Source organism: Ambystoma mexicanum, chromosome 10 (genome assembly GCF_040938575.1).
Source record: "Ambystoma mexicanum isolate Mex_15411 chromosome 10, UKY_AmexF1_1, whole genome shotgun sequence".
Lineage (NCBI taxonomy): Eukaryota > Metazoa > Chordata > Amphibia > Caudata > Ambystomatidae > Ambystoma > Ambystoma mexicanum.
This window is the reverse complement of record NC_090932.1, coordinates 1,004,997,870-1,005,017,124: the sequence shown is the minus strand read 5'-3', so window position 1 is coordinate 1,005,017,124 and position 19,255 is coordinate 1,004,997,870. Positions and strand designations below refer to the sequence as shown.

The window sequence follows — 19,255 nt, the reverse complement described above, 5'->3', positions numbered from 1 at the left end:
TGCAAGGGTGCTGTGTCTGCACATTGAGACCCCACCAGGAGTATTGTGTACACACATTAGTGGAACCTTTCCTGCTGTACTGTGTCTGCATATGAATGTGACCTCACATGGAGTATTGTATGCCTGCATTGTGGAAAACCTTGCAAGGGTGCTGTGTCTGCACATTGAGACCCCATCTGTAGTATTGTGTACGCGCATTAGTGGAACCTTTCCTGCTGTATTGTGTGTGCATAGAATGTGAACTCACCTGGAGTATTGTGAGCCTGCATTGTGGAAACCCTTGCAAGGGTGCTATGTCTGCACATTGAGACCCCACCTGGAGTATTATGTGCTCTCATTAGTGGAACCTTTCCTGTTGTGCCATGTCTGCATATGAATGTGACCTCACCTGGAGTATTGTGAGCCTGCATCGTGGAAAACCTTGCAAGGGTGCTGTGTCTGCACATTGAGACCCCACACAGAGTATTGTGTGCTCTCATTAGTGGAATGTTTCCTGCTGTACTGTGTCTGTATTTGAATGTGACCTCACCTGGAGTATTGTGAGCCTGCATTATGGAAAACCTTGCAAGGGTGCTGTGTATGTACATTGAGACCCCACGTGGAGTATTGTGTACACACATTAGTGGAACCTTTCCTGCTGTACTGTGTCTGCATATGAATGTGACCTCATATGGAGTATTGTGAGCCTGCATTATGGAAAACCTTGCAAGGGTGCTGTGTCTGCACATTGAGACCCCACCAGGAGTATTGTGTACACACATTAGTGGAACCTTTCCTGCTGTACTGTGTCTGCATATGAATGTGACCTCACATGGAGTATTGTATGCCTGCATTGTGGAAAACCTTGCAAGGGTGCTGTGTCTGCACATTGAGACCCCATCTGTAGTATTGTGTACGCGCATTAGTGGAACCTTTCCTGCTGTACTGTGTGTGCATAGAATGTGAACTCACCTGGAGTATTGTGAGCCTGCATTGTGGAAACCCTTGCAAGGGTGCTGTGTCTGCACATTGAGACCCCACCTGGAGTATTGTGTACATGCATTAGTGGAACCTTTCCTGCTGTACTGTGTCTGCATATGAATGTAACCTCACCTGTAGTATTTTGAGCCTGCATTGTGGAAACCCCTGCAAGGGTGCTGTGTCTGCACATTGAGACCCCACACAGAGTATTGTGTGCTCTCATTAGTGGAATGTTTCCTGCTGTACTGTGTCTGCATATGAATGTGACCTCACCTGGAGTATTTTGAGCCTGTGTTGTGGAAACCCTTGCAAGGGTGCTGTGTCTGCACATTGAGACACCACCTGGAGGAGAATTGTGAACACGCATTTGTGGAACCTTTCCTGCTGTACTGTGTCTGCATATGAATGTAACCTCACCTGGAGTATTTTGAGCCTGCATTGTGGAAACCCCTGCAAGGGTGCTATGTCTGCACATTGAGACCCCACCTGGAGTATTATGTGCTCTCATTAGTGGAACCTTTCCTGTTGTACCATGTCTGCATATGAATGTGACCTCACCTGGAGTATTGTGAGCCTGCATCGTGGAAAACCTTGCAAGGGTGCTGTGTCTGCACATTGAGACCCCACACAGAGTATTGTGTGCTCTCATTAGTGGAATGTTTCCTGCTGTACTGTGTCTGCATATGAATGTGACCTCACCTGGAGTATTTTGAGCCTGCGTTGTGGAAACCCTTGTAAGGGTGCTGTGTCTGCACATTAGGACACCACCTGGAGGAGAATTGTGCACACGCATTTGTGGAACCTTTCCTGCTGTACTGTGTCTGTACATGAATGTGACCTCACCTGGAATATTGTGAGCCTGCATTGTGGTAAACCTTGCAAGGGTGCTGTGTCTGCACATTGAGACCCCACACGGAGTATTGTGTGCTCTCATTAGTGGAATGTTTCCTGCTGTACTGTGTCTGCATATAAATGTGACCTCACCTGGAGTATTTTGAGCCTGCGTTGTGAAAAACCCTTGCAAGGGTGCTGTGTCTGCACATTGAGACACCACCTGGAGAATTGTGTACATGAATTTGTGGAACCTTTCCTGCTGTACTGTGTCTGTATATGAATGTGACCTCACATGGAGTATTGTGAGCCCACACTAGTGAAACGTTTCTGTGTTGCTATGTCCGCATATTAATGAGAGCTCACCTGGAGTATTGTGTCCACATATTATTGAAACTTCACCTAGTATACTTGTATAGGGTAGGGCATATAGGCACACCTGTTCCTGCGCTGGGTATATGCTGCATGAATACAGGTTCGCTGGCAGTGCCCTTGCCACCCCAGTGATGTGGCAACTTGATGAGTATGTACCTGAGTTCATGTGTGCTAGTTCCATTCTAATTTAATCAATGGTCCTATATAAAGATTCATTAGTTGCTATCTGTTAAAACCTTGTGACCTAGAGCTCAGAAGGTTTATTTTGTACCACAATGCACTTTGGATTACGTGGCAGCTTGGTCAGGTATCCCCATGAAAAAAGATGTTGCTGCTTGTGTAGTACCAAGATAAACACAGCTAGACATGTACTAACTGAATGTACATACTTGACAGAATATTATTGGAGAGGATATGCAAGATTTGTTACTACTCCCTTAAGTATTATGACCGATCAATTTTTGGGCTAGTGTATATTCTGCAGAATCGCTTATCATCACGACAGCCTCTTATTATGTATGGAAAATAGCTAGGAGTATTATTAGTAAGATGAAATGAGTATTAAGATAATTAATTTAAGGAAGTGCAGGGTTTGAAATTGCCAGGAACTTGGAGCTATTTAGCTCCTGGGGATAGCCAAGGAGAGCTACCAGGATCTACATCTGATTGCCCAGGCAAGTGGTGCCTTACAAGAATAGTTATGTAATATTAACTGTGTAGGTTTGCGTATGTGTATAAAAGAGAATAGAAATCCACACTGAAGATATATTTTAAGCATATTGGATAACATATAAATCAACAAAAAATGAGAGTTTGCATTTTACGATAAAGTTGCATTTGCTGTGCACAATGTACTAGCTCCTTATTCCCCCGGCGTAGATCCTGCCTAACCAGTGATGCCTGATACCTAGCAGCTGGCTTTTGCTCCTGGTCAACAAATCCCAATTTCGACCCCTGAAGTGTTGATGATTGATAGGAGTGAATGAACGTTTGGGCTATATTGTATATCGTTTGGGCTATATTGTATATATTTAGATGATTTTGAAAAATGATGTTGATATTGCATTAGTAGCAGATTTAGTTATGAAGATATTTAATACTTGAATATTTCAATGTTTAATCTGCTTTCCTAATGTGTGTTATATAGTGCAAAGCTTGTGCTTCTCGCTTAGTCTATGTAGGTGAATGTTGATTGTGCACTTTCTTTTCGTTAGGGTAGATACCGTGTATGCCATAGGTGGAACACACACAGCATGCAATGCCAACACGGCATCTACCCCAACTAAAAGCACATTGAATCAACATGATGTAAAAATAAGTTCATGCATATAACTAGGGAAAATCTCAACGCTTGCAGAAAGTTCATAATCAACATTCACCTACATAGACTAAGCGGGCACCAGAAGCTCAACAAAGAACCACAAGAACATGTTCTTATGATATATCATGTGCAACTCTCTAATGAATTAACTGAAGAAAACAAAAATAATAAGAGCCATATTCTGACCAAACTGAGGATTTAAAATATGGGCAAACAGTCCCAATCGATCGTTATAGCCTAGATAAAGACCTTTTTCAGGTCCACACACGTGTTGGCTACAGCAGTTCTAATAAACCCGGAAACCTTTATTTACAAATCACTGAATCTATGCAATAATCTTTATATAGTGTGAAGGTATCACAAAGGAAACACAGACAACTGAATAATATTTTGTTCTACAAACTTGTATTAACTAAAACAGAGGTTTGGAAAAAAGGCCTAACTTGCCCTATGCTAGGGTGGGATTTCCCTACCTAAAACAACATAATGATAGTCTGTGTCAGGAAGTCCAAATCAAATGTTTGTCTGTATCCCAAACCTATACTTGCCCTCACATCTAACTGTATACAATATGTATGGATGTCTGCATCAAATGAAAAGTGTTCAAAATAGTTCAGAGCTTCTTCCAGCTCTTAAGTGGAAAAGGGGTTTTCCCTTCCCCAAGGTTCAAATAGTTCACTTTACAACAGAAGGGTTCCCTTCCCCAAGCTTTCAAGTATTTAAAAACACCACCGTTCCTATGGATATTCAATGTCCCAACATTACACACTTCCTTGAAATATTTCCCAGGTCTTCAGGTTTGGTTACTTATCACCACTTTTTATAAAGTTCAGCTCATCAATCTCAGTTCACATAGGTTTTCTTTATTCTCTTACAATGTGGCTTTTCCTTAGGTGGATGTATTCGGTCTACGCGCACTTGTCGGACCACACTGTCCACCCATCACAGGTCACGCACCCGACACACCTTACTTGGATCTGTTTCAAAGCTTTCTTGCAGCAATTTCAATTTCACAATGAGGCTTGTCACAGTATCCTCTCATGTGCCTTTGAAGCTGTATTATCACTGGTGTTGTCAACATTCACTTGTTTAGTAGCTTTCCCTTGCAAGACCAACATAGTCTTCCCAGTACACTTTTCTGCTATGACACGTAGCTACTGTTATAGTTCATTTTGCACAATCAATTCACCATAAGCTTCAGAGTACACTCTCCTGCTAGGAAACATACTCTCTGTTTCAGGATTCTTGATCACCTGGCACCCTTTTGCCAGGATCCTCTTGCATGCAGGCTTTGCTACTATTATAGTTCTTTTGCACCACTTTTTCTTGCCTCTTGGCAACGCTTGCTTATTTAACTCTTGGCAATGATTATTTGACTCTTGGGAATGCTTGCTTACCTAACTCTTGGCAATGCTTGCTTTTGTTGCTTTTCATCCGGTTAATTACTTTCTCATCTTGATCTCCTTATATTCAATTCAGATATTCAAAATCTAATGTCTCTGGCATTAAACTGGCCATCCACTGTGTCTGTGGCCCCCTTTTCACCCAGGCGGACTCACCGCTTTCTTGTGGTCTGGTTTCCACTTTCTGTGGCTTCCTGGAGACCCTTCTCTGCTTACGGTCTGCTTGCACTGGTTCCCTCTTGTATACAGCGTCATCCACGGCTTCCCCGCTTCCCGCTGCTTACTGTGGTGCTCCGGTAAACTGCAGTCAGCGGTCCTGCACCTGTGAGCGTTCAGGAGTCTCTCCAGTGGTCTCAATACCTTCGCTCTTTGCCGCACTTCTTTCTCTGCTCTGCCTCAGACTGCCAACGAGTCCCTCTCACTCACTACACCGGATCGCACTCCCTACACCTACCAGCGTCTCCGGAAGGTGCCTTCTCACCACTGCAACGTCTGCCCTGGAACTCTCTTTCGCGCTTGCCGTGCCTCTCCTCAAAAACTCTCAGCTGAATTTGCTTTAAAGTTCCTGGCACCATGATGATGAGTCCAACCACTAGACTGCTCATGTTTCTTCTTCCAGGTTGTCTCCTTTGTCAAGGGTGACCTCCTCGTCTTAGTACCTAAGTGGTGTGTGGTAGGAGAGGGTTTTCTAGAAAAATAAGGAAGGTATTGGCAATACCCTACAAAGACCTGAGGAATATTAGGCTCATTGGAACAGGGAAATGGGGGATACCATGTCTCATCCAAGGGTGCTTCATCCCCACTCCCCAAGTCTCCTCCAGCCAGGTGATTCTCCCTAGCATATCCACCCCCAGCGTCAGGGGCCGAAACTGACAGCCTTCCCCTGGCCAACTGGGAGGAGGATACATTGGGGAAAGAAATGAGGACGCCCTCAGATTCCTCACAATAGTACTAGCCGACTGATTAAATTAGAAGGGATAGAGCGCTTGTGAACACAAGTACATACTCATCAAGTCAGCTAGCATACTGTATGTTCCCATTAGTGAAACTGTTCTTTTAATAGTGTCTGTACATTAATGAGACTTCACCAGACTTTTTGTACTATTGTTGAGACATGAATGAGAGCAATGCATTCACTCCTTAGTGAGATCCCAGCAGCAGTATTGCACCCACACTTTGGTAAGAACTCACCTAGATTACTATGCACTGATTCATGCAATCTCACCTGGTGCATTCATTCACCTTAAATATTGTGTGCATTAATTTGGGAAATCTCACCTGGAATATTAAAAACACTCATTGGGGAGAGCCTAACTAGAATTTTGTGTAAACCAATAGTGTGGCCTTAGCTGGTGTACTTGGAGCATGGTTACTCATTATGTGGGCCTCCAGATGGTTTGGACTACAACTCCCTTGATCCTTTACCACTGAATGCGCTGTGTAGAGATGATGGGAATTGAATTCCAAAACATCTGGAGAGCCACATAACTAAGATTTGGAGTAGCATTTAGTGAGACCCCAGCTGAGGTACTGCATTCATTTCTTTTAGAAGGCTTCACCTGGAGTACGGTGTATGCTCATCAGTGAGTTGGAAGCCAAACCAGTTATAATGTGGTGCAAACAGATAGGTTTATTTAGGAGTAAAGAAAGGGGTTCTGAATAAGGTTTTGAAGTGGGAGTATATTTTGTAGTTGGGAGTAAAATGTTTTTCGGGGTGGAGAAAAGTAATTTCCAATACCGATGGGGTTTAATTTAGGTGTATACAAATATATTTTGACCGTAAAACAACTATAATTTTGTAATATGTTCTTATTTGCATGTAATAATTCATGTGTGTTAAAAGATGCATCCTGTTCATATTATGCAGGAATAATATTTGAGCGCCTTCCTATGCCTGTGCTCTGCGGGTACCACTGATATGCACATATCTGTGGAGCTGTGTGGGTGCAAAAAGTGGGGGGGAGCCTATGCCTGTGCTCTGCTGGTACCCTGAAAATATCTGTGGAGCTCTGTGGGTGTGGAAGCAGGGGTGGGAGCCCATACCTATGCATATCAGTGGATCTGCGCGTGGGTGGAAGCGGGGGCATGCCCATAGCTATACTCGGTTGGTACCACTGATGTGAACATGTCTATGCCTGTGCTCTGCTGGTACCACTGATATGCACTTATCTGTGGAGCTCTGTGGGTGTGGAAGCAGGGGTGGGAGCCCATACCTATGCATATCAGTGGATCTGCGCGTGGGTGGAAGCGGGGGCATGCCCATAGCTATACTCGGTTGGTACCACTGATGTGGACATGTCTATGCCTGTGCTCTGCTGGTACCACTGATATGCACATATCTGTGGAGCTCTGTGGGTGTGGAAGCAGGGGTGGGAGCCCATACCTATGCATATCAGTGGATCTGCGCGTGGGTGGAAGCGGGGGCATGCCCATAGCTATACTCGGTTGGTACCACTGATGTGAACATGTCTATGCCTGTGCTCTGCTGGTACCACTGATATGCACATATCTGTGGAGCTCTGTGGGTGTGGAAGCAGGGGTGGGAGCCCATACCTATGCATATCAGTGGATCTGCGCGTGGGTGGAAGCGGGGGCATGCCCATAGCTATACTCGGTTGGTACCACTGATGTGAACATGTCTATGCGTGTGCTCTGCTGGTACCATTGATGGAAAGACATCTGTGTAGTTCTGCTGGTGGAATCAAGGGGCACGCCCATACCCAAGCCTGTGCTATGCTGGTACCACTGATATGCACATATCTGTGGAGCTGCGTGGGTGGAAGCGGAGGGACAGCCCATACCTGCTTCCCCGCTTTGCTGGTACCACTGATCTGTGCAGATTCGTTGAGCTTTGTGGGTACATCCATATGCGTCTGATTAACTTTTTATGTTTTGAGTCTTTTTACTCTCTTTTTATGTTGGGCATATGTGCCTGTTATTATGGATTAGAAAAGCTGGGACCCTGATATCTATAGGGCTGAGTACCCTGGTAGAAAGTACTTGAATGCGCTTATGCTTATTATCCCTTTCAACATTAACTTATACGAGGAACAATACATTTTGCGACGACTTTCGTTGGAAAAAGAAGATGAAATGATGTTTGACAAGTATGTTCTTTCAAATACAATAGACGTTGCTATACGATATGCAATGTTTTAAAAACTAAAAAGTCAATGTTGATGTAACAGGGGTAAACATTTCAAGTTGCATGCTACTAGCCAGCCAGAAAAAAATGTCACTTGCTTCCTCAATCCTATACAGACACACATCAGTTCTTACTCACAAGAGTCAGTTATCTCTAAACCAGTGGGTATTGGTGAGTGCAAAAGTTGCTCCCTGGGTATAAAACGAACATCCAAGGACTCTTAATGGAATCTAAAGAGGGTTATGAGCTGCGTTGTTTATTCATCTGTCTATACCCGAATACAGAACAGGAGCATGCAAAGCACATTACACAGTCACCAAATAGCTACATGGATTATTTACTGTTGTATGTAATATATCTATCTACTCTGGCCTGCTACTAGGTGGCTTTTTTTGAAGCCAACAAATTACTCATGTGCTTCTGGAAGAAATATTTTTTTAATGATTATTATTATTTTAGGCTAAACTCGTGAAGGTATTGGTACTTAGCTAAAAATCCCTTACAAAAACACCACTGTCATATAGGTCTTGGAAGAGCATAATATAGAAACTTTGAAACATTTGATCACCTACTGCCCTACCAAAATGGATAGCATATATTTAAGGAGTTATATTTGCTTAATGAAGCGATTATCGGAAAAACTATCGTCGATGTGTACGGAAGGAGCGACCCTCTTTTTTAGTGCAGCTCGTATTCCTTTTCGGAACGCCATTCAGAATTTCATAAACGCTAACAATGTTTAAAAAGTAAGACTTCTCCTTGTTTTTTTTCTCAGTTTTCTGCTGATTTAGTTACACATTTAGACTGTGTCGGTTTTATGAGTTTTGCAAGGATTTGGATCCAATAAAATAATGTATTTCATTGGGAAAGTTGAAGGTATTTTGAGTATGTTGTATTGAATGCTTTTATAATCCAAGCAATACAATTTAAAGCTTAAATAAAATGTAAAAACAATTGTGAGCCTTACCCTGGACTTCACACGGAGTAATGTTTCTGCTCAATAACTTGTGACTATTACTTGCAGTATTGTGTCCTTGCGATGGATGTTTGTGATGGGTTCCAGCTAGAGGTAAAGCTACTTGGGTACGTGAACTGGAGAATATTGGGACCTTTTAGGACCTGATCGGTTATGCCACATACTCAAGCGTGTTCACTGGTCAGGGAATTTCAAGGGTGTTGAGATGTTTAATCTCTTCATTTGTATTGGTTAGGCCAAATGGATTTCAGCACATGGCCAATGCCCCAGGTTTAGACATGTTTTTAATGCAAGCACTACATTTGCGAATCTAAAAATACCCTTGACATATTTTTCTTTATTTTAAATAATACCAGAGCTAGCGCGATAATTACACATTTTATGACTAACTTCTGTTCAGAGGACATTGACTTTCCAATGCCCACACCTCCTGCAATAACTACCCAGATGTTAAAGTCACATTGGGGCATAACCTCATTCCCTGGTTGTAACACATGTTCTGCAACTGGTCAGGTACTTGGTAAAGATGAAGAATTTTGTTTCGATGATGAATATGTAAGTGGTCAGTTGGGTGATAAAGATGTAGTTGTTATAGTATGAAGATGTAAGTAGTCAGTTGGATGATAAAGATGTAGGTGTTATAGTATGAAGATGTAAGTGGTCAGTTGGGTGATAAAGATGTAGTTGTTATAGTATGAAGATGTAAGTGGTCAGTTGGGTGATAAAGATGTAGTTGTTATAGTATGAAGATGTAAGTGGTCAGTTGGATGATTAGGATGTAGGTGTTATGGTATGAAGATGTAAGTGGTCAGTTGGATGATAAAGATGTAGGTGTTATAGTATGAAGATGGAAGTGGCCAGTTGGATGATAAAGATGTAGATGTTATAGTATGAAGATGTAAGTGGTCAGTTGGATGATAAAGATGTAGGTGTTATAGTATGAAGATGTAAGTGGTCAGTTGGATGATAATAATGTAGGTGTTATAGTATGAAGATGTAAGTGGTTAGTTGGGTGATAAAGATGTAACTGTTATAGTATGAAGATGTAAGTGGTCAGTTGGATGACAATGGTGTAAGTGGCATGTTCAATAGTATGAAAATGCAAGTGGTTGGTTGGATGATGACGATGCATGCAGTCAGTCAGATGAAAAAAGGGTAAGTGGTAACTTTAATCAAATGGACCAGTAAGCAATCATTTGGATGATGAAGAGGTAAGTTGTTGGTTTGATTATGCTATGTGAAAGGTGTGAATAGTAGGAGAAGATTTAAGTGATTCGTTTTCTGGTAGAAATGAAGGCCTTCATTTTGATGATAGCAATGTAATTGTAGTTTGATAACTATGATGTAAGGGGTAAGTTCAACATTATGAAGATATAAGTGGTTGGTTGAATGATGAAGATTTCAGTGGTTGGTTTGATAAAGATAGTGAAAGAGGTAACTCTAGTAGTATGAAGATTTAAGTGCTCAGTTTGCTGGTAAAGTTAAAGCCACTCATTTTGATCATGAAGATGTAAGCCTGGGTTCGATGATTACACATACGTGGTAAGTTCAAGAACATGAAGATGTAAGTGGTTGGTTGGATAATGAGGATGTAAGCTGGTAGGCAATTTTATGAGGAAGATGTACGTGGTAGGTTCAATCACATGGCAATGAGTGGCCGGTTGGATTTTCGAGATGTAAGCGATCAGTACAATGTTGAAAGCAGCCTTTTGTTGGGGGTGGGGTTGTCTGTAAACTGGCAAGCCGGTCAGTGAACTAGCGCATCCATTCGAGTGATGTGGTCGTGGGCTTGAATCCCCTTGGCACTACTCAACCTCTCCACTTTTTGAGGTTAATGAAATAGGGAGCAGCGTGGTAACGTATCTGCACCTAAATAGGTTTTGTTTTTTAAAGGACACTGTGTATGTGTACATATTGTTCCTATTGTTATTATCATATGCGTGTCATTATGAAATCAAAAGAGGAGCCATAGGCACATTTTGCAACCAAGTGCTAAACTGGTACAAAACTATTCCTCAGTAGTTTTGGTGCAACTGGATGTCTCATGAAAGACTAGCGAAGTTCCCGCCACCTCTCCACGTCATAACCTTTCTCTTTCATTTTCTGTATTTTTGGGAAACATTTAAAAATGTGGAGGGACTAGTATGTTGCATGATTTGACACCATCTCATTGATCCATGTTTACATGTCGGCGTTGAAAATAATTGATTTAGATGGTGCCTGGAGTCTAATTGCATGTAGCTCTTCACCATAAATTGCTTGAATGTTGTTATTCCTTGATTCACTTCTAGCTGCAGCAGGTGGCCTGGACTCAGGCATACACTTTGTTTCATACTTATTCCACATTGAGTTGTCATTGCGTAAGGTAGCCATATTTTGCATTTTGTCTAACAGTGTATGGTAGCCTTAGCTTGCTTTTAGCCCATTTGTGTTAGTCAGCCATATCTCGCAGTTAGCCTAATTGTGTAAGGTAGCCTTAGCTTGCTTTTGCCCCATTTGTATAAATCAGCCATATCTCGTATTTAGCCTAGTTGTGTACGCTAACCTTACCTTGATTTTAGCCCATTTGCGTTAGTCATCCATATCTCTCATTTAGCCTAATTGTGTAAGGTAGCCATATTTTGCATTGAGCCTAATGTTGTAAGGTAGCCTTACCTTGCTTTTAGCCCATGTGTGTTTGTCAGCCATATCTTGCATTTAGCATTATTGTCTAAGGTAGCCTTACCTTGCTTTTAGCCCATTTGTGTTAGTCAGCCATATCTTGCATTTTGCCTAATTGTGTAAGTTAGCCGTAATTTGTATTTAGCCCAATAGCGTAAGGTAGCCTTACCTTGCTTTTAGCCCATTTGTGTTAGTCAGCCATAGCTAACATTTTGCCTAATTGTGTAAGGTAGCCTTACCTTGCTTTTAGCCCATTTGTGTTACTCAGCCATATCTTGCAGTTAACCTAATTGTGTATGGTAGCCATATTTTGCATTTAGCCTAATAGTTTAAGTGTCAGTGTGCTTTAATGCAATCTCATGCGGGTTTGATTCTGGAAACCAGGTCTAGGGTTGACTGCCACAATCCATTTGTGCTTCCCTGCATGCCATTGCCAGTCCTTTCATTAGGTTAAGAAGGTTTGATTCTAGAAACCAGGTCTGTGTTTGTCTGCCTCAACCCACTCGTGCCTCCCTGGTACCAGTGCTCCATGCCATTGCCGGTCCTTTAATGGTGTCCAGAGGGTTTGAGCCTAAAAACCCGGTCTATGTTTGCATGGTGCAACCCACTGATGCTTCCCTGGGACCAGTGTCCATGCCGCTGTAGCCCTCACACGCGGTCATGCGGTTTTGATTCTAGAAACCAGGTCTGTGTTTGTCTGCTTCAACCCACTCGTGCCTCCCTGGTACCAGTGCTCCATGCCATTGCCGGTACTTTAATGGTGCCCAGAGGGTTTGAGCCTAAAAACCCGGTCTATGTTTGCATGGTGCAACCCACTGATGCTTCCCTGGGACCAGTGTCCATGCCGCTGTAGCCCTCTCATGCGGTCATGCGGTTTTGATTCTGGAAACCCGGTCTGTGTTTGTCTGGTTTGACCATATTATACTAGCGCGGAAGCAACTACAATGCTTTCTACTCGCAGTAGCACTCAATGTAAGATCCCGTGTATTGCCCACAGGGCAGTACGTTTCAGCACTCGCGACTCTTTTGGCAACAGCTGAAGACCTTTCTCTGCGCTACCTTTTTCAGTGATTAGCACCTCTGTTGTTGTGTGTGATGTGTGTTAATTAGCGCGATAGAACTCAGGGGCGGCTTTCAATCACTTGTATTGCTCTTTTGTATATCTCTTTTCAGAAACTTTGTAAAGCGCTCTGACTCACAGTATGCCTGGTTTGCGGGTTCACAAACACTGAAAATGAATCTTATAAAAGCATTGCCATTAGTGGCATGCAGATGCAGGCAAAGGAACAACAGAAAGCGTTTCTCAGACACACAGAATTAACCAGCGCTGGCAGCACAACCAACCACTTACCTGTGCAAACACGTACCACTCGGGAGGAAACGGAAGGACCTTCTAGCCATGAACCTGCACTTTAGCAACACTTGCCCGCTGTTACAACTAATGCAAACTCACTTTAAAAAGTGCTCCAAATCAAGAGAGATTACAACTAAAATCATGATCATATAATTCACAACCGTGTTCTTTAAATGAGACAAAAAAAAACAACACTTAATTCAGTAGCATGTTATCACAATTTATTATTCATTTTTAAGGTAACATTTTTACTTTAGCACCACAACTCCAAAACCTACACTGAAATAAATGCTACGGGCCACATTACGAGTTTGGTGGAATTTTGCAGAATTACCGCCAAACTTGATTACCGTTACTGCCACTTTGTCCCATGGAGTTACCACCAGATTACAAGTGGTGGTATGGCGTGGTAATTCCTAATTTTTTTTAGGTTATAGGACACCATGGTGGATTGTTGCTGGATTTATCGCTGGCCAAATTACGGCGTGAAAAATCTATTGATTTTTTTAAGGGAAAGTGGAGGAACAAGCTGGAGCAGAATCAGCCACTTTTCCTAAAAAAAAATGGGCTGATTTACCACATGGTAATTCTGCCTGCGGTAAATCCACCAAAACATATCATTTGGTGGTGCGTAAAAATGGTGATAATTCCGTTACCGCCAAAAAAGGTGGCACTAACGCAATTGCAGCAACTTTTTTCCTGCACCGCCAAACTTGTAATGAGGCCCTGTGTGGCAACAGTCATACATTACTTGGCGGTGTCTTTGTCTCTTGGGATAATGATCCTTTTACAACTTATGGCCATCGCCTTCTTCTTGAGCTGTAACTTGGAGGCGGGACATTATCCTGCAATAATGACCTCACTATAATAAGGCTACATAATCTTGTATTTGCATCCGAGGAAGGGCGCTCAGACAATCACATGGCTGGAAATGCTGGCTAGAACACACAATGTACTGTGCTGCCATCTTGATTGTAGGGAGGCAACAAGGAGCCCCTCCCTGTTGCCTCTCCATGCCCCCTGTGACAAATCAACTTCCAGGGCACCAGTGGTCCTAATGATAAACGGGACTGTCAGACAAGGTTGTATAACAATATCTACTTTATCATTATTACAACAGACAGTTCTAGCAGAACTACGAACTACAACCCATCCTGTAAAGGTTTGCAGATGAAAGACCATTTCAAAGAAGGAAAAGGGATGTACTCTGGATACTGACAGGAGGGTAGTCGGTATGGTAAGTAATTGCAACAATTCAAGGATACTTGGCTCGTTTAGGTTGGAAAGCTCATAAATAAAAAGCAGAACGTACATTTAGTGCACATTAGGCTTGGCAACAAAAAAAAAATGAAACCCATAAGGCCGAAAAAAGGGGAGCAGGGCTTCCATGGCCCCCCGCATACATTATATGGAAAGCAGGGGACAATATAGACATTCCAAAAAGCTCAAGTTACAAAATGCGAGCAAATCATCTCTGCTATTTTGTAACTCGAGTTTTTCGGAATGCAGACTTTCAACTTAGATCCACTTGGCAAAGGGAGCAATGGGCCTTAAAATGTCTCTCGGGGCCTTCGGAAAAGTACCAGGGGAACAGAACCACAATGTACCTTGTGCTTGGAGGTGTTCTTGGTGTTTGACTGGGTCAAGTCGGCTTCATGGTGCTTTGCAGCTTCTGTGACAGAGTTCAAGACGGGAGACTGCTGTGGGTACGATGCGGCAAACAGTTCAGCTAGTGAAGCTGGACGGATGGCTGCAGGCTGGCCTACACGGCAGTTTAGGGTCAGGAATCGTTGTCTCGGCGCTGGTCGGTGGTTCTGAAGTACTGGCCGAGACATCTCATATGTCTTTAAGCGACTGCACCTTGACAATGGTCAGCGTTGCATTCGGTTGCAGCTTGAGGAACTCGAATGGCTCGAAAATGTCTTTTAAGGCAGACGTCGGTAGATGCCAGTCGGGGTACTTCTCCCAGCTTCTTCAGTGGGCTTGTGTCGTCCTTCAAGGTGGACGGCCTAAAGCTGAGCAGTGTGTTGCAGGCAACTGCCTTGTCCTTGGTTTCGTGTTCAGAGACTCACTGGCACTTCCCACCTAGGAAGCTTGCTGCAGAGCCAAGCAGGACACGTTGTGTGCTGGCTGGGTACCGGTTCTGGAACTGCTCAAGGGTCCTCTGGATTCGGTATCTCCTCTGTTACCTGGGAAATGTTGTAAGGCAGGCTGTACCATCAGCCAGGGTCCAAATGAGTTATTCTTTCCTGCTTCTGGTGAAGCCTTCAGATGATCTGCTAAGAGAGGGGCTCAGCCCTCTTTTAAAGCCGAATGGACACCAGTGATTGGTGCAGGCTAAGCCTACCTTAATGAACCAACCCTGAGTCCCCATGAACAATCTTCTGTTATGCGTGAGGTCATAACCAGAGTGCTTTGCAACAGGAAAGATAAAGGGGTGAAAACATGTACTGCTAAGTCCCACTCATCTTCCTGTCTGTTGTGGATCAAAGGGTCTCTCTGGTTAATTGAACTCTTTGTGGTTCCTGATCAAAGCACAGGTCTCCCTTGACGTTGTGGTGAGAACAGATTTTCTGTCTCCATCAAATGACATACTTCTACCCTGTGAAAGGGGGTCCCCCTGCGGGGGTTGCCTACTGTAAACAGTTGTCCTAGACATGCCAGTTCACTGCCCTTGATACTAAGGGGCGGGAGCTGACTTCAGGCTGACACAGATGCATATCAAAAAGGTGTTGGGTTTCGTGTCCCCTTTGTCAGCTGTGCGACCAGGCCTCTCGCAGGCCTACTTCAGTTAACTTCTTATCAGTATGCGCTGCCACCAGCAGGTCGGACAAAGAATAGGATGGATCCATGGAGTCTTTGTCAGTCAATGAGGGTGGCCATGGAAGGAGGAAGGTTTTGCCTTCCCCTTCTTTAGCTGCTTTGATGTACTCATGGCTGTTATATTCCAGCTGAACATGACTGCTCTTGCAGGCTTTGTCCACCCAGAGTAAACCTGACTATGTGTTTGTTGTGCGGTGAGCATAGGAAAATGTGTGTGGATTAGCCCCACACATTTTCCGAGGTTGATCTCCCATTATTCAATTTCTTTAGAAATATCCAAAAAGCCCAGGCGAGTACACACCTGCCGTGTCGATGGTCGAATTCCTCACACACTTGACAAAGGCTTCTGGCCTCTGCCACCCGTCATGGGGCATGCTCTGCTGATAACCGAGAGGGTGCAAACAGGGGCATACATTGAGGATCACTGAAAGGGTGCAAATAGGGTCATACTCAGTGGATAAACAAAAGGGTATAAAAAGGAGCATGCTCTTAAGATTTCTGATAGAGTCCCAATAGGGGTATTCTCTGATAATTACTGAACGGGTGCAGATAGGGGCATGCCATGATGATTACTGAAACGGTGTAAATAGGGCCATGCTCTGCGGATAACCGAGAGGGTGCATATAGGGGCATGCTCTGCAGATAACCGAGAGGGTGCAAACAGGGGCATGAATTGAGGAGTATTGAAAGGATGCACAGAGGGTCATACTCAGTCGATAACCAAAAGGGTGCCAATATGGACATGCTCTGCGTATTACTGCAAGGGTACAAATAGGGACTTGCTGTGCGGATAACCAAAAGGGTTCAAATAGGGGCATGCTCTGTGGATTTCTGCAAGGGTGCAAATAGGGCCATGCTCTGCGGCTAACCGAAAAGATGCAAATGGGGGCATGCTCTATATTACTGAAAGGGTGCAAATAGTGGCAAAATACGTTGAGATTGGGACGTAATAGTGCACATTTGGGTATGGGTGAAGATTACAATGAAATAATGCAAGTTTGGAGAGTCATGTGAATTACGTCATACAGGTGCCAATTCCAGCATGCATGAGAATTACAATGTAGTGGTGCAAATGTACATAATGGAGCAAATTTGGGTATGCATGTGCATACGTCAGTAATGGTGAAAATCTTTTATTAGCATTCTCATTCGGTTTGGGCCAAAAGAAAGCATTTACTGAATATCCTCATATCTTATTTTGGTGACTTGTCAGGGCGTTTTCTGTATAATTCAGGTTGTCATACCTGGGATTGAAACAAGACAAAAAACAGAAGGTCCTCCGAGAATACTCCAGATTTAAAATGGAAACCTTCAATGTAAAGAATCTTTTTAATTGGCACGTATCCGCCAGCTTGGGGGGAGACCCACAGCACCCAATGCTTTTTGACCTGGAAGAGTTTGATCAAAGGTGGCTCGTCATCTCAGTCTACAAGTATTTCAATTCATAACCAGGTCACATGATCTAGGAACAGAAACATGGGGCCATCTTGGACTGGAGTACATGTACATAATAAGTATGCATGTTGCCCAGGTTTCCCAAACATCAGATTTCACAACCATTATTAATTGAATTCAATCCAGAAGTATAATGACTATGTGGGTTAAACAAACATGTTATAACAATATAGCAAAACATCAAGGGTTAAATCCCAACTGTTCTGTCATATTTATTTGCCCCCCAGACTGGCTGGGCTGTTACCCCATGGGCCAGAGCTCCAAAATGTATAATAACTAGCCTGCCACAAAGGAACCGAGTGCAGCAAAGCCATCTCAGATTCTTCGATAATGGGGCGCGGCATTTCGTCTTGTTTTAGCAATGTCGAGGTTCTTGGGTGGCCCCCACAGTGAGTGGTAGGGAGAGGAATCTAGGATGCAGGAGCATGTTAATGCCACTCAGTGGCAATGTATCCATTTGAATACATTCCGTGACCGTGCATGGTGATGTTGGCATCGTGGCTCCCCCATACACCATTGGTCTGTTACAATCGACAGCAGCTTATCACGACTCTTACTTGCCAAGGAAGTATGGGTTTCTATCTTATTAGTGTTTGTCCTCGGTTTGATTCTGTCTGAATGCTTCCCCTATGTTCTGGTGAATTTCTTGATCACCAGTGTGTTCATACACAAAGAGTTGAATAGCAGCCTGAATAGCACCCATGGATGTTCACCCTGAATAGCACCCATGGACGTTCACCCTGAATAGCACCCATGGACGTTCATCCTGAATAGCACCCATGGACGTTCACCCTGAATAGCACCCATGGACGTTCACCCTGAATAGCACCCAAGGATGTTCACCCTGAATAGCACCCATGGATGTTCACCCTGAATAGCACCCATGGATGTTCACCCTGAATAGCACCCAAGGATGTTCTCTTTTATGGTGATGATAGGATTGGTTGCTGGGCTGTTTGTAGTACTTACTTTGGAAGCAGTTGAAAAACACATAGCTGTAATATTAATTATGAGAAGACTACAAACTAAGGGGGGTCATTTCTGAAAATCTGCCATACTCAAAGTTTGTCACCAGCAGAGGTGGTATGTCTGGAATACCCCCATTGATATTTCAGAAATACCACCTCCAATGGCGCTAATGTAAAAACTTAAAAAAATAAATCACACATTTGCAGCATCAATGTGAAGGCAGAAATGGATTATGTACTTTAGTGGCTCATATCACTACTGTTGATTTTCTTTATGCACAAAAGGGTCAACCACCATTTTACCACTGCAAGGTGGCCTTTGGTAAAGAGATACAAAGAAATTCAGTCTATTGAAGGGAATCACCTGTGCTTCCATTCTATATAGTAAAAAAAAAGATTTAACACATTTGGGGCCAGTTTGGAATTTTTACCTCCACCTTGAAGGTGGAGGTATAAATAGGTGGATTTTCTGCTAAAAGGCCACCTAAAATACCACTACGGTTATTTCCATGGAATACCACTGATGGTATTTGATCAAACCCTGAATTGGGTGGGCGGTAAAATCAATGGTATTTGCCAAATACTGACAGTTTAATTGTTACCACCCAACTCTGAATGATCCCCTAAGTCTGTGATTGTTGTTCATTGTCTTGTCCGGAACACACTTCTCTTACGTGACCATCAAAAGTCACACATGAAAATCAACACCAGATTCAAATACATAGATCCTATGTCTCATTACACTGACGCAAATACACGCCAACACATTAACCCAGTCAAAGACACTGAAGCACACACACACCACTTTCTTTGAAACACACATACATATAATAGATTGCTCTTGTTCCCTCGCCATCACCAGGTCCAAGGTGTATTCCCCTAACAGTATTGTCTGGTTCTGTGAAATATGCAGCTGACTTTCCATGAAAGTACAACTTGGGAGCACACAAATAACACATCTCCTTGACATCTTGCGCCCTGCA

At 43.3% G+C, this 19,255-nt stretch overlaps 1 protein-coding gene across 5 annotated transcripts in view; it reads left to right on the top strand.

Annotated features, from left to right (window-relative positions):
* Positions 1–19,255, top strand: part of FAM131A (family with sequence similarity 131 member A) — an 827,483-nt gene that overhangs the window by 524,729 nt on the left and 283,499 nt on the right. The gene's annotated exons all lie outside the window — the stretch shown is intronic.